The sequence below is a fragment of the Muntiacus reevesi genome, chromosome 15 (genome assembly GCF_963930625.1).
Source record: "Muntiacus reevesi chromosome 15, mMunRee1.1, whole genome shotgun sequence".
NCBI classification, from domain to species: Eukaryota; Metazoa; Chordata; class Mammalia; order Artiodactyla; family Cervidae; genus Muntiacus; species Muntiacus reevesi.
The window spans coordinates 27,306,151-27,318,470 of record NC_089263.1 but is presented as its reverse complement, the minus strand read 5'-3'; the positions used below and the strand labels follow the sequence as shown (position 1 = coordinate 27,318,470).

The window sequence follows — 12,320 nt, the reverse complement described above, 5'->3', positions numbered from 1 at the left end:
GTGGATTAAAAACATGAATGTAAAGACCTAAACCTACAAAACTCCTAGAACAAAACATAGTTGGCAAGCTCCTTGCCATCACCCCTGGTAGTACTTTTTTTGAATCTGACTCCAAAGGCAACAGCAACAAAAGTAAAAATAAACAAACGGAACCACATCCAACTAAAATGCTTCTGCGCAGTGAATGAAACCATCAACAAAATAAAAGGGCAACTTCCTGAATTGGAGAAAACATTTTAAATCATCTATCTGATTAAAAAATGAGAAGAGGATATAAACTGAAATTTTTCCAAAAAAACATACAGATGGCCAACAGGCATATGAAAAGATGCTTAACATCACTAAACTGCTGCTGCTGCTGCTAAGTCACTTCAGTCTTTGTCTGACTCTGTGGGAACCCATAGACGGCTGCCCACCAGGCTCTGCCGTCCCTGGGATTCTCCAGGCAAGAACACTGGAGTGGGTTGACATTTCCTTCTCCAGTGCATGAAAGTGAAAAGTGAAAGTGAAGTCGCTCAGTCGTGTCCAACTCTTCGTGACCCCATGGACTGCAGCCTACCAGGCTCCTCCGTCCATGGGATTTTCCAGGCAAGAGTACCGGAGTGGGCTGTCATTGCCTTCTCCGTCACTAAACAACAGGGAAATGCAAACTAAGGTCACAGAAAGCTATCAACTCACATCTGTCAGAATGGCTATTATGCAAAGGACAAGAAACAACAAGTGCTAGTGAGGATGTGGAGCAAACAGATTCCTCGTGCGCTGTTGGTAGGACTGTAAATTGGTGCAGCTACTATGGGAAACAGCATGGCAGTTTCTCAAACAATTGAAAAAAGAACTACCATATGATCCCCTGAGGAGGGCATGGCAACCCACTCCAGAATTCTCACCTGGAGAATTCCACAGACAAAGGTGCCTGGCGGGCTACAGTCCCTGGGGTTGCAAACAGTCGGACACAACTGAAGTGACTTAGCACACACATACCATATGGTCCAGCTATCCCACTTCTGGATAACTTATCCAAAAATGAAAACCCTAATTCAAAAAGATACATTAACCGCGATGTTCACTGTGGTGTAACCCACAATAGCCAAGACATGGAAATAACGCATGAGTCCACTGATGAATAAATGGATAAATAAGATGTGAGGTATATATATATACATGACATATATGATTACCCATTAAAAAGAAAGAAATCTTGCCATTTGCAACAATATGGATGGACCTTGAAGGTACTGTGCTAAGTGAAACGAGCCAGCTAGAGAAAAGACAAACCCTGTATGCTGAATCTAAAAAAAAACCTCACAGATACTATAATCTCCCAGGATCTGTGGGGAATACATTTCAAGACTTGAAGTGAACCTGATACCATGGATAATATGAAACCTTTATCCTACACTTTTTCTTTTATATACATACTTTTACCTATGACAATATTAACAATTTTAACAAATAACAATAAGAATAAAAGAGAACAATTATAACAATGCACAGTATAAAACTTATGTTAAGGTGGTCTGTCTCTCTTGCTCGTTCTCTCTCTCAAAATATCTTATTATACAAACTGAATGTCTTTTCCACCTTAAATAAGCACTCATCATACACTGTGGTCATAAACTCTGCAGTATGAGATGCAACAGCAAAAGTACACATTTTTCCCTCGTGACAATTTCATGGATAGAAGATTCGTTCTTACCATAGATTTCAGTAACCTCAGCATACAAGTTTTTTTGTTCCCTTACTAAGTAAAGAACTTTCACCTTTTCACTTACTGGAACCAATTTATGGACTCTCTTTGGTGTATCCAAATTGCCAGCATTACTATTCTCGGGCTTGGGCCACTATTAAGTAACACAAGCACTGTGTTACTACCACAGTCCATTTGATAACTGAGATGACCACTAAGTGCCTAACACAGGGACATACTACACAAAGAAATGATTCATGTCCCAGGCAAGGCAGAACGGGTTGGCTCAAGATTTCATCACACTACTGAGATGAGTGTAATTTAAAACTTAGGAATTGTTTATTTCTGGAATTTTCCACTTAGTATTTCAGGCCATAGCTGACTGTGGGTAACTGAAACCACAGAAAGCAAAACCATGGACAATGGGGCCACTACTGCTCAGAAAAGAGACTGGTGGTTCCCAGAGGGAAGGGGGTCTGATGGGGGGTAAATGGGTGAAGGGGACCAAGAGGTACAAATTTCTGGGTATAAAGTAAATAAGTTATGGGGATATAACATACAGCAAGGTGAATACAGTCAATAATACTGTACTGCAAATATGAAACTGCTAAAAAAAATGAATCTTAAAAGTTCTCATGACAAGAAAAATCATTTCATAACCATGTGGGGTGACAGATGATAACTAGACTTATGATCATTTTGCACTTATACAAATATCGAACCATTAAGTTGTACATCTGAAACAAGTATAATGTTATATGTCAGCTGAATTTCAATTTAAAAAATCTAGTTCTTTAAAAAACCTGTTTTGTAGGAAATAACAAATTTTTACCAGTCTGACCAAAGGAAAGGGCAAGATGCCACAAATAAGATTAGAAATAATTATAACTATAAATATGGAGAATATGTTTGTTAATTATGAAAATACAACATAAAATTTATCTCATATATTTGAAAATCTGGAGATTTTTTTATTTTCTAGGGAAGTTTAACTACCAAATTCCCTTGAGGACAAATAGAAAGCCTGAACAGACCCAGCCATTTAAAGAGTCACCATAAATGTTCAGACTGATTAACAAGGTCCACCAACGTTTCAGAGAACAGGCAATATCCACAGTATATGAAATATTTCAGAGTACAGTAAAAGGCAGAAAGCTTCCTAACTCGTTTTATGAAATCAGCATGACTCTTATACCCAGACTGGTGAGGGACATCATAAAAAACAGCTCAATCTATCTTATAAATAAAGATGCAAAATCCATGCATAAAATATTAACAATTGAATGCAGCACAGAACCTGGGTCTCGCACACTGCTAGATTCTTCACTGTCTGGGCCACCAGGGAAGCCCAAAAACTAATAGTCACAATCAAGTAAAACGCATTACAAGAATGAAAGGATGAAATTTCCAATGTTAAGAAATGTATTACTGCAATTACTGCATTAAACAGATTAAACAGTAAAGTTGAAAAACAATAAAATCACCTTACTAAATGCTTTCTTAAAAAGCATGTAATAAAATTCAACACCCATCCTGATCAACACTCTTAGAAGCTAGAAATATGAAAATTTACTTAATTTAATCAAGAGGAACAGGAGGAAAGCTACAGAAGGTGCCTACAGATGGTGTTAACACTAGGAACACTCCTGTATGTGTCAGAAACAAACAACAAAACCTATAAACAATTATTATTCATTGGAAATTCTGATATGCTGAAATAAGACATGGGAGAGAAATGACAGTTATTAAGGAGATAAAGTGTTAACTATTACAGAGAGAAAAACCATCATTTATAGACAGCTTTTATTTACACCTGTCTAGGGAGAAGGCAATGGCACCCCACTCCAGTACTCTTGCCTGGAAAATCCCATGGATGGAGGAGCCTGGTAGGCTGCAGTCCCTGGGGTCGCTATGAGTCGGACACGACTGAGCGACTTCACTTTCACTTTTCACCTTCATGCATTGGAGAAGGAAATGGCAACCCACTCCAGTGTTCTTGCCTGGAGAATCCCAGGGATGGCAGAGCCTAGTGGGCTGCCATCTATGGGGTCACACAGAACCGGACACAACTGAAGCGACTAAGCAGCAGCAGCAGCAGAAAAGCCAAGAGAATAAAAAATAATAGCACCAATATAGTTCATTAAGGTGGCAAGATTTAACAAATTGACACACAAAAATCAATAGCTTTTCTATATCCATTTCAATAATAACCAATTGGCAATGCAGTTTAAAAAAAAATCAACCTAGATATGAACCACAAGAAATGCACAGAATCAAAATGAGGACAATGATAAAACTATTTTAAATGATGTCAAAGACCTGAATAAATAAAAACATACCATGTTTCTGGGTGGGAAGACTCATTACTGTAAAGATGCCAATTCTCCCCCAATAAATCTATAATTTCCATGTAATCCCAATCAAATTCCCAACAGGATTTTTTATGAAACTTGATAAGTAGATTCTCAAGTTCATCTGAAAGAGAAAATGTGCAAGAATAGCCAAGAAATTTAAAAAAAAAAAACTTTAAGAAAAAATTTATCCTATCAGTTATCAAAAAATCCTCTTAAACTATACTTTAAAATGAAATATTATTTAGGGATTAAAAATAAATAGACTAATGAAACATGATGAAGGATCCAATATACATCGGGAATTTAGTATATGATAAGGGTGGCATGCAGAGATCACTAAACATTAATACTGGAGAAAAACAAAGTCAGAGTTCTCCACAACATTCACAGAAATAAATTGTACATGGATTAAAAAGCTTAACAGAAAAGACAAAACCATGAAGGTTTCAAGATGAACTATTCTGAAGCGAAATTTCTAGACAAAATATAAAACAAATTTATTACCTTGGGTTTTCTAAGCAAAATCCAAAACCCAAGAGTTGAAAGGGAAGATTACAAATACAACATCATAAAAATTTTAAGCAGATTTTAACTGAAACATTACATACAAAAAATGGTAAAAGTCACCAACGGATAGCTCCACAACTTTAAAAAAATTAAAATGTGTCTAAAATGAAATGGGACGTTCAGTTAAACAAATAAAATAAAACAAATTTATTACCTTGGGTTTTCTAAGCAAAATCCAAAACCCAAGAGTTGAAAGGGAAGATTACAAATACAACATTATAAAAATTTTAAACAGATTTTAACTGAAACATTACATACAAAAAATGGTAAAAGTCACCAACGGATAGCTCCACAACTTTAAAAAAATTAAAATGTGTCTAAAATGAAAGTCTAAAATGAAATGGGACTTTCAGTTAAACAAGCAGGAGTGATCCACTCTCCTCTCTGAAAACAAAAAGGATGACACCTGCCTCCATGATTCCCAAGGGTATGTAATTCCTCACAAAGTACTGATGCACTTGGGGGCCATAAGACTGGTGCATGCATCTCTGGGGGAGTCTGTTTCTTTGCCACTGCACTGCTCTTACAGCCAAGATGAAAAGCCATCTAAATGTCCATTATTTCAGAAAACAGTGATGTCTGACCAGGAATCAGACAGACACATCAACTTTCCAAGAACAGGCAGTTTCTGTGGCCTGATTTGTTGTAGGAGAAATAGTGATCGTCAGCACTGCCGCATTCCTGCTGAGTCAGTATGTGATGAATTGATGCTACTTCCCTGGAGAGCGGAGGGGTCTCTAAGAGGCACTGGACTGGCAGGAGAGGATGACCCGGGTCCACAGTGCCTCCAGCCCAGCTCATGCCCCACTTCTCTTCCTTTCTGTTTTAGCATCTTACTAGCCTAGGAAGAAAGACCTTGATCTTCTCCAGCCAGTCACTGATTAAAACCAGAAAGTGACTAGCCTGACACCTCTGCAACAATGCTGTAAAACACAGGAAAATGGGGCATGAACAAGGGAAGAAAATGATGAGAAGTATAAGCAGGCATTGTTCCATCGTATCCAAAGTTTAAAGAAAACATGATTTCTCCATGAATCAAGGGGCCAAAGAGACACAAGAATTCAATGAAGAGAAAACAAGACAAACCTGAGGAAAGAAACAGATGGAGACAGCTCAACATCTTCAGAAATGAAAGCCACACTAGTAAAAGTGTGGGGGAAAGAAGGCACTGGTTAAACAGAGACGTAGAAGAAGAGCTGGATAAAAACTAAGAAAAAAAAAAGAAAAGAATTAAATTAAATATGAACAGAAAGAGATATAGAAACTAAGGAAATAGAGATCGGATACATATATAAGTGGTTCACAAGAAGCATAAGACTGAACATATATAGCTAAAAATATTCAAAAATCATAACAGAAGAAAGTTTGCCTAATATTGAAAACACTCAGATCTTTTCGAGGATGTTGCATCCCTGGAACAGCTGCTGCAGAAGCCTCAGCCAGAGGTAGCCCCGCAGGGGCTGGACTTCCAGGGTAAAGGAGGCTCACCCAACCTCAGTACTCACTGGAGGGACTGTGCTGAGGCTGGGACTCCAATACTTTGGCTACCTCATGCGAAGAGCTGACTCATTGGAAAAGACCCTGATGCTGGAAAGATTGAGGGCAGAAGAAGAAGGGGATGACAGAGGATGAGATGGTTGGATGGCATCATTGACTCAATGAACATGAGTTTGAGCAAACTCCAGGAGATAGTGAAAGACAGAGAAGCCTGGTGTGCTGCAGTCCATGGGGTCACAAGGAGTTCGACATGACTTAGCGACTGAAGAGCAACAACAATCCAAGTCCCAAAGTCAAGTCACCTACAAGGAGAAGGATTTAGGCTGACTTCAAACTTTCCCAAGCAACAGTGGACCCAGAAGACAAGCAGGTGATGTGTATCAAGTGCCATAAGGCTGTATACATTAAAGGTATAACTCAGGTGCAGAGGCCACCTTCAGAACTTCCCAAAGATGAAAGATAACAGCACCTGTTAGCCTTTCTTGAAAAAGTTGCATGTGTGCTAAGTTGCTTGAGTCATGTCCAACCCTTTGTGACCCTATGGACTGTAGCCCAGCAGGCTCCTCTGTCCATGGGATTCTCCAGGCAAGACTACGGGAGGGGGCTGCTATGCCCTCCTCCAGCTTGAAAAAGCTAATCGGTGGTAAAGTTCAGTGAGTTAAGAGATGAATCAAATTAAATTACTCAGGAGTGAAAAGGCTGTACTGAAAATGATGGTGGGGACCGAAGACTAAAAAACTGTGAGAATCATAATGACAGGTGACCAATATTGAACCTTGACAATGTAAAAACAATATTTTAAAAAAGAACTAAAACTGAGGTGTGGGGTAAAGTGAGAGCAAGCTGAAGTGAATGCTAATTACTCAGTATGGGAAATATATGTAACAACAAAAAATTAACCCTGGCATCTTTAAAGGCTGTCACAATCTTGGGACTTCTTCTTCTTTTTTTTTAAAAAAAGAGAGATATTTGAGAAAATGTCATTTCTTCACATAAGGAAATATTTATATGAAGTTAAGCAATTTCTTCCCCTTAAGCTGATTTTTTTCTTCTATTCAATGCATATAAATCAAATAAAGCAAGCATAAAGTTAAACACTAAACAAATACAATTAAACATAAAATTAAATCTAAGTTCAGAAATACTCAGTTTCACTTGGTTTCTCTCGTATTAAGTTTACATAAAATTAAACAGTATGTTTTACTAAATACAAGTACAGATATTCCTTGACTTATGATAGGGTTACATTCTCATAAAATGTTCTCAACTTAGGACAGGTTTAAGTAAAAAATGCATTTAATATACCTACCCAACAAACATCATAGCTTACCCAGCCTCCCTTGAACATTTTCAAAACACATTAGCCTACAGTCAGGCAAATCACCTATGGCAAAGCTTATTTTATAATAAAGCATTGAATATCTCCTGTAATTTACTGAATACTGTACCAAAAGTGAAGACACGATGGTTGTACATGTACAGCTGTTTACCCTTGCGACTCTGTGACTGACTAGAAGCCAAGGCTCCCACGGCCCAGCACCATGAGAGAATTCCATATGGAATATTGCTAGCTCCAAAAAAGAGCAAAATCCAAAACTCAAACTAGGGTTTCTACTTTGATGTATCACTTTCACATCATGGTTAAGTTGAAAAATCTTAAGTCAAACCATCATGTCTCAGGAACCATCTGCATGGTACAATCAAAAGCTAAAAAAAAAAAAACAATATTATCCATCCATCCATCCATTCATCCATCTATCCACACTTAGTAAATATGGTTTAAAGGTTTAGTGTCAGCCGCTAAGTTGTATCTGACTCTTTGTGATGCCATGCACTCTAACCCGCCATGCTTCTCTGCTCATGGGATTCTCCAGGCAAGAATACTGGAGTGGGTTGCCATTTCCTTCTCAGGGGATCTTCCTGACCCAGGGATCAAACCCAGGTCTCCTGCATTGCATTTTTGTAAAAGAGTAGAGGCTAAAAGCTGGTTGGCCCTCATCTGTGAAATGAGGACAAAAGCAGCATCAATGACAGACTGCTCTGTAGAGATTATGTAAGACACTACACACAGATACCTCATCAGTGCCTATGATGTAGACAGAACTCAGTAAGTACTGGTTATTTCTGTTTTCACAAGGTTCCAGATGATATTTTACCTTCTTTGTCCTCCTCTGCACTTTGATAAAGGATTACATAAATTGTGGAGTTATTTTGACTTGTCAGCAAGCAAGCATATTATTTTAAAGACATAATTTGGACAGTGCCACTTTTTATTCCATTTATTTTCCTGTGATAAAACATGTAAGAAACACTCAATTCTACAAAGAAAGTTGGTAGAAAAAAATTACTCCATTTGTATAAACATATAGTAAACTTTTAGGAGCCCATCTGTGGTGATTTTAAATCATATCCACAATTCTTTGACACTTTTTCATTCAACAGATGCAGCCTAATGTCTCTCCTCTTGAGTATATGTTGGGTTCATTTCTAAAGAACAGAGTGTGCCTGAACTGATCATGTGTGACTTCTAAGACCATGTCATAAAAAGCACTGCTGCTTCCTGCTGGTTCTCTGAATCACCTGCAGTGAGAGAAGCTAGGTACCATGCCGCAGGCACTCTGGTAACCCCACGGAGAGTACACACGAGGAGGAAGCTAGGCCTCCTGCCAACAGTCAGGAGGGGATGGAGGGCTCTAGCCAACAACCAAATAAGTGACCTGTCCTGGAAGTAGATACTCTAGCCACCAGCGAGCCCTCAGATGACAATCACAGCCAACCTCATGAATGACCCTCAGCTGGAATCACTTAGTTAATCCACTGTCTGTGCTAGCTCACAAATGTTTGCTGGAGTAGCTACCATGTAGCAACGTGCTGCGTTGTGCTTAGTCACTCAGTCGTATCCGACTCTTTGTGACCCCACGGAGCCTGCCAGGTTCCTCTTTTCATGGGGATTCTCCAGGCAATAACATTGGAGTGGGTTGCCATGCCCTCCTCCAGGAGATCTTCCCAACCCAGGGATTAAACCCAGGTATCCTGCATTGCAGGTGGATTCTTTACCATCTGAGCCACCAGGGAATACACCATCTATTTGGTAAAGAAATAGAAACCACAAGTGTTAGTTCCAATAAAGGCAGAGTAGCTTCTATCACACTAACTCTTTTAAAAATAATAATTATAAACTCTGGACTAAAGACTTAAGAAAACAATAACCTTTTAAGGGCATTGGAAGGCAACCAGAAGAAGGCAGAAGCAGGTGATTCAGTTCTTAAAAAGCAACCATACCGGGTATGATGCAGGTTCATAACACTTTTCCTCTGAGGGAACTACTCATGTCTCTGAATACAGAGAAGCTAGAACTCAATCAAGAAAATGCAATCTTATTCTACTGGGGAGCTGTGGGATTGAGTCTGGGACTATTAGAGAAGCTGGAAATTGAGAGAAATCCTAGAAAGCAGAGAGCTAGAGAAGAAGACATACATAAACTTCCCTCAGATATTCAGCTAAGCCCTGCATGGAGCACATCTGGGCAAGTCTCTAAGAAGCCCAGGTAGAGGGGAATAGGGGGAGGCTGAATGAGTGAGCAGATACTCCAGCTGCTGCCACTGCATGGCCACTGCAGTCAACTTGAAGCTTGAACCTTGCTAACTTAGAAATGCTGGTTAAACGCTTCAGTGTTTCCACTGAAATACTAAAAGAGTCACACTACCCTTAGAGATGGAACAATAATAACATTTAAGAGTAAAGACTGTTCTTGAGCTAAAGGATTTCCTCTAAGGAGAAGGGCAAATCAGAACAGATGAGTCATTATAAAAAAAAAAAAAATTGAACTGACAGCAAGAACAACACTCAATTGTATTCAGGGATAATAGAATCAAGAGTACCTACAATATAGTGGAACAATGTCCAGGGTACAATAAAAAATTACTAGACATGTGCAAAGAAACAGGAGTATGTTGCACATTGTAAAAAGAAAAATCAATGATTAGAAACATACCCACGTTCCCAATTTATCCCTCACTTCCCTTTGGTAACCAGAAGCTTGTATGTGGCTATGTCTGTGAGTCTGTTTCTGTTTTGCAGGTAAGTTCACTTGTATCACTGCTTTATAAACTCCACATAAAGTGATATCATATATTTGTTTTCATCTGACTTAAATTTTGAAATAATAGATACATATTATATATGGAAGAGATAAATAACAAGGACATACTATACAACACTATCTTCAACATTTTGTAATAATCTATAATGGAAAAAATCTGAAGATACATGTATATATATTATATATATGAACCACTTTGATGTACACCTGAAACACTGTAAATCAACTACACTTCAATTTTAAAAAGAGAAACATAACCATATATGACCAAGCTATTGGAATCAGTACAAAAGACTGTAAAAAAAAAAAAACCTCATAAATATGTTAAAGAATCCAAAATAAAATATAGGGATAATGGATGAAGAGAAAGAGAATGTCAGAAAAGATTTGGAAATAGTGAAAAAATAGCCACATGGACATCAAAGAACAGAAAAGCACAATATTTGAGTAGGAAAGAAAAAGGAAAAAAATCATTAGATGGAAATAACAATGGATTGGACACAACAAAAGGAAGGACTGGTGAACTTGAAGAAAACAATGCAAAAGAAATGATCAACTCTGAAGCAAACATGAAAAAAAAGATTAAAAAAATGAATACAGCTTTAACCTGTGAGATATATCAAGCAATATAACAGCTATAACTGGTGCCCGAAGAGAAGAGAGAGAAAACAGGACTGCAAAAAATATTTAAAGAAAAATTGACAGAAAATTTTCCAAACCTCATTTAGAAAAAGAAAGAATAAACAAACAATCCACTAAGAAGCACAGCAAGCCCCAAGGGGGATAACTATGAAAGAAATTACACCAAGGACCATCAGAGTCATCATAGACAAAGCATAGAGGGGGAAAAAATACTAAATAAATAAAGGCAAATAATGAAATATTTACTAAATATTTCCTCTGACTAAATAAAAGTAGCCAGAGAAACAACTCACATTACATAGAGAGGAACAACAATAAGGATGACAACCAACTCATCATCAGAAACAGTGAATGCCAGTGACAATGGAACAGCATCTTTAAAGGGCTGAGAGAGAACCATGTCACCCCGGGATTCTATGTTCACCAAATATTCTTTCAAAGAAGATGAAATTCAGATAAAAGCTGAGATGATTTCTCACCAGCATACCTACACTTCAAGAAATACTAAAGCAGTAAAAGAAATTCTCTGGCTGGAGAAAAATTGAAACCAGACAGAAGGAATATGAAGCTAGAAAATAAGGAATGGTAAACATGTAGGTAAGTCTATTTCTTTTCACAAGCCAACTGTTTACAGCAAGAATAAACACTGGGTTTATAAAATATGAAAACATAAAAACAACAGCATAAAAGATGACACTAAGTGTGAACTCAAGTAATGTTTTAGATTCATATACTATACATGAAGTTGTATAATATTAATTCCATGTAGATTGGAGTGAGTTAGGATATACACTTTAATCTCTTGAACAACTTTAGAAATAGAAAAGATATAAAAAGGTAGAGCTCATGGACACACCAGAGTGTCTCAGAGAAGTTCCCCACTTTGTGTCAGCACATGGAAAGGGAGGCTGAGTTAGGGTGCCTGAAGGCTCTCTGTCCAGGGTGGGCTTGGAGGGAGGGTTGGGAAGAGGGTGGAGAGGCTGATGCTATGTGCAGCAGCTCTGGAGACGTGGCTGTCATAGGTTCCCTGGGTCAATGCCAATACCCCAACCCCTTCTCCATGGCAACCCCACTCCTGATCACAGAGAGTTTACACCCATTGTCCCAGGACACAGAGGCAGTGGGTGGTGGGAATTCAACTGGTATCCAGATCAGTCAGGTAGACTTTTCATGGGTTTTCACTCACCAAAGGCTCCAGGGAGACCTTACACATCTCAACATAAAATAACTATCCATGATGGAGTGAGGTCAGGTGACAGTCCTCTGATCTGTTCTCTGCAGGACATGCTCTTGGTGGTTAATGATGTCACAGACTGACAAGTCCCAGCCACTTCCAAGGTTTCCAGGGAGAGGGCAGGTGGAGAGTCCTCATTAAGTGAAAGCTGGGGAGCCTTTTCTCAAAACTCAAGAAGCTCCCCAAGGACTGAGTGACCCACAGAACCTCTGGCCTAACCTCCCCACCTTTCACTGC

At 38.5% G+C, this 12,320-nt stretch overlaps 1 protein-coding gene across 2 annotated transcripts in view; it reads right to left on the bottom strand.

Annotated features, from left to right (window-relative positions):
- Positions 1–12,320, bottom strand: part of PCSK6 (proprotein convertase subtilisin/kexin type 6) — a 163,753-nt gene that overhangs the window by 82,220 nt on the left and 69,213 nt on the right. The window lies entirely within an intron of this gene.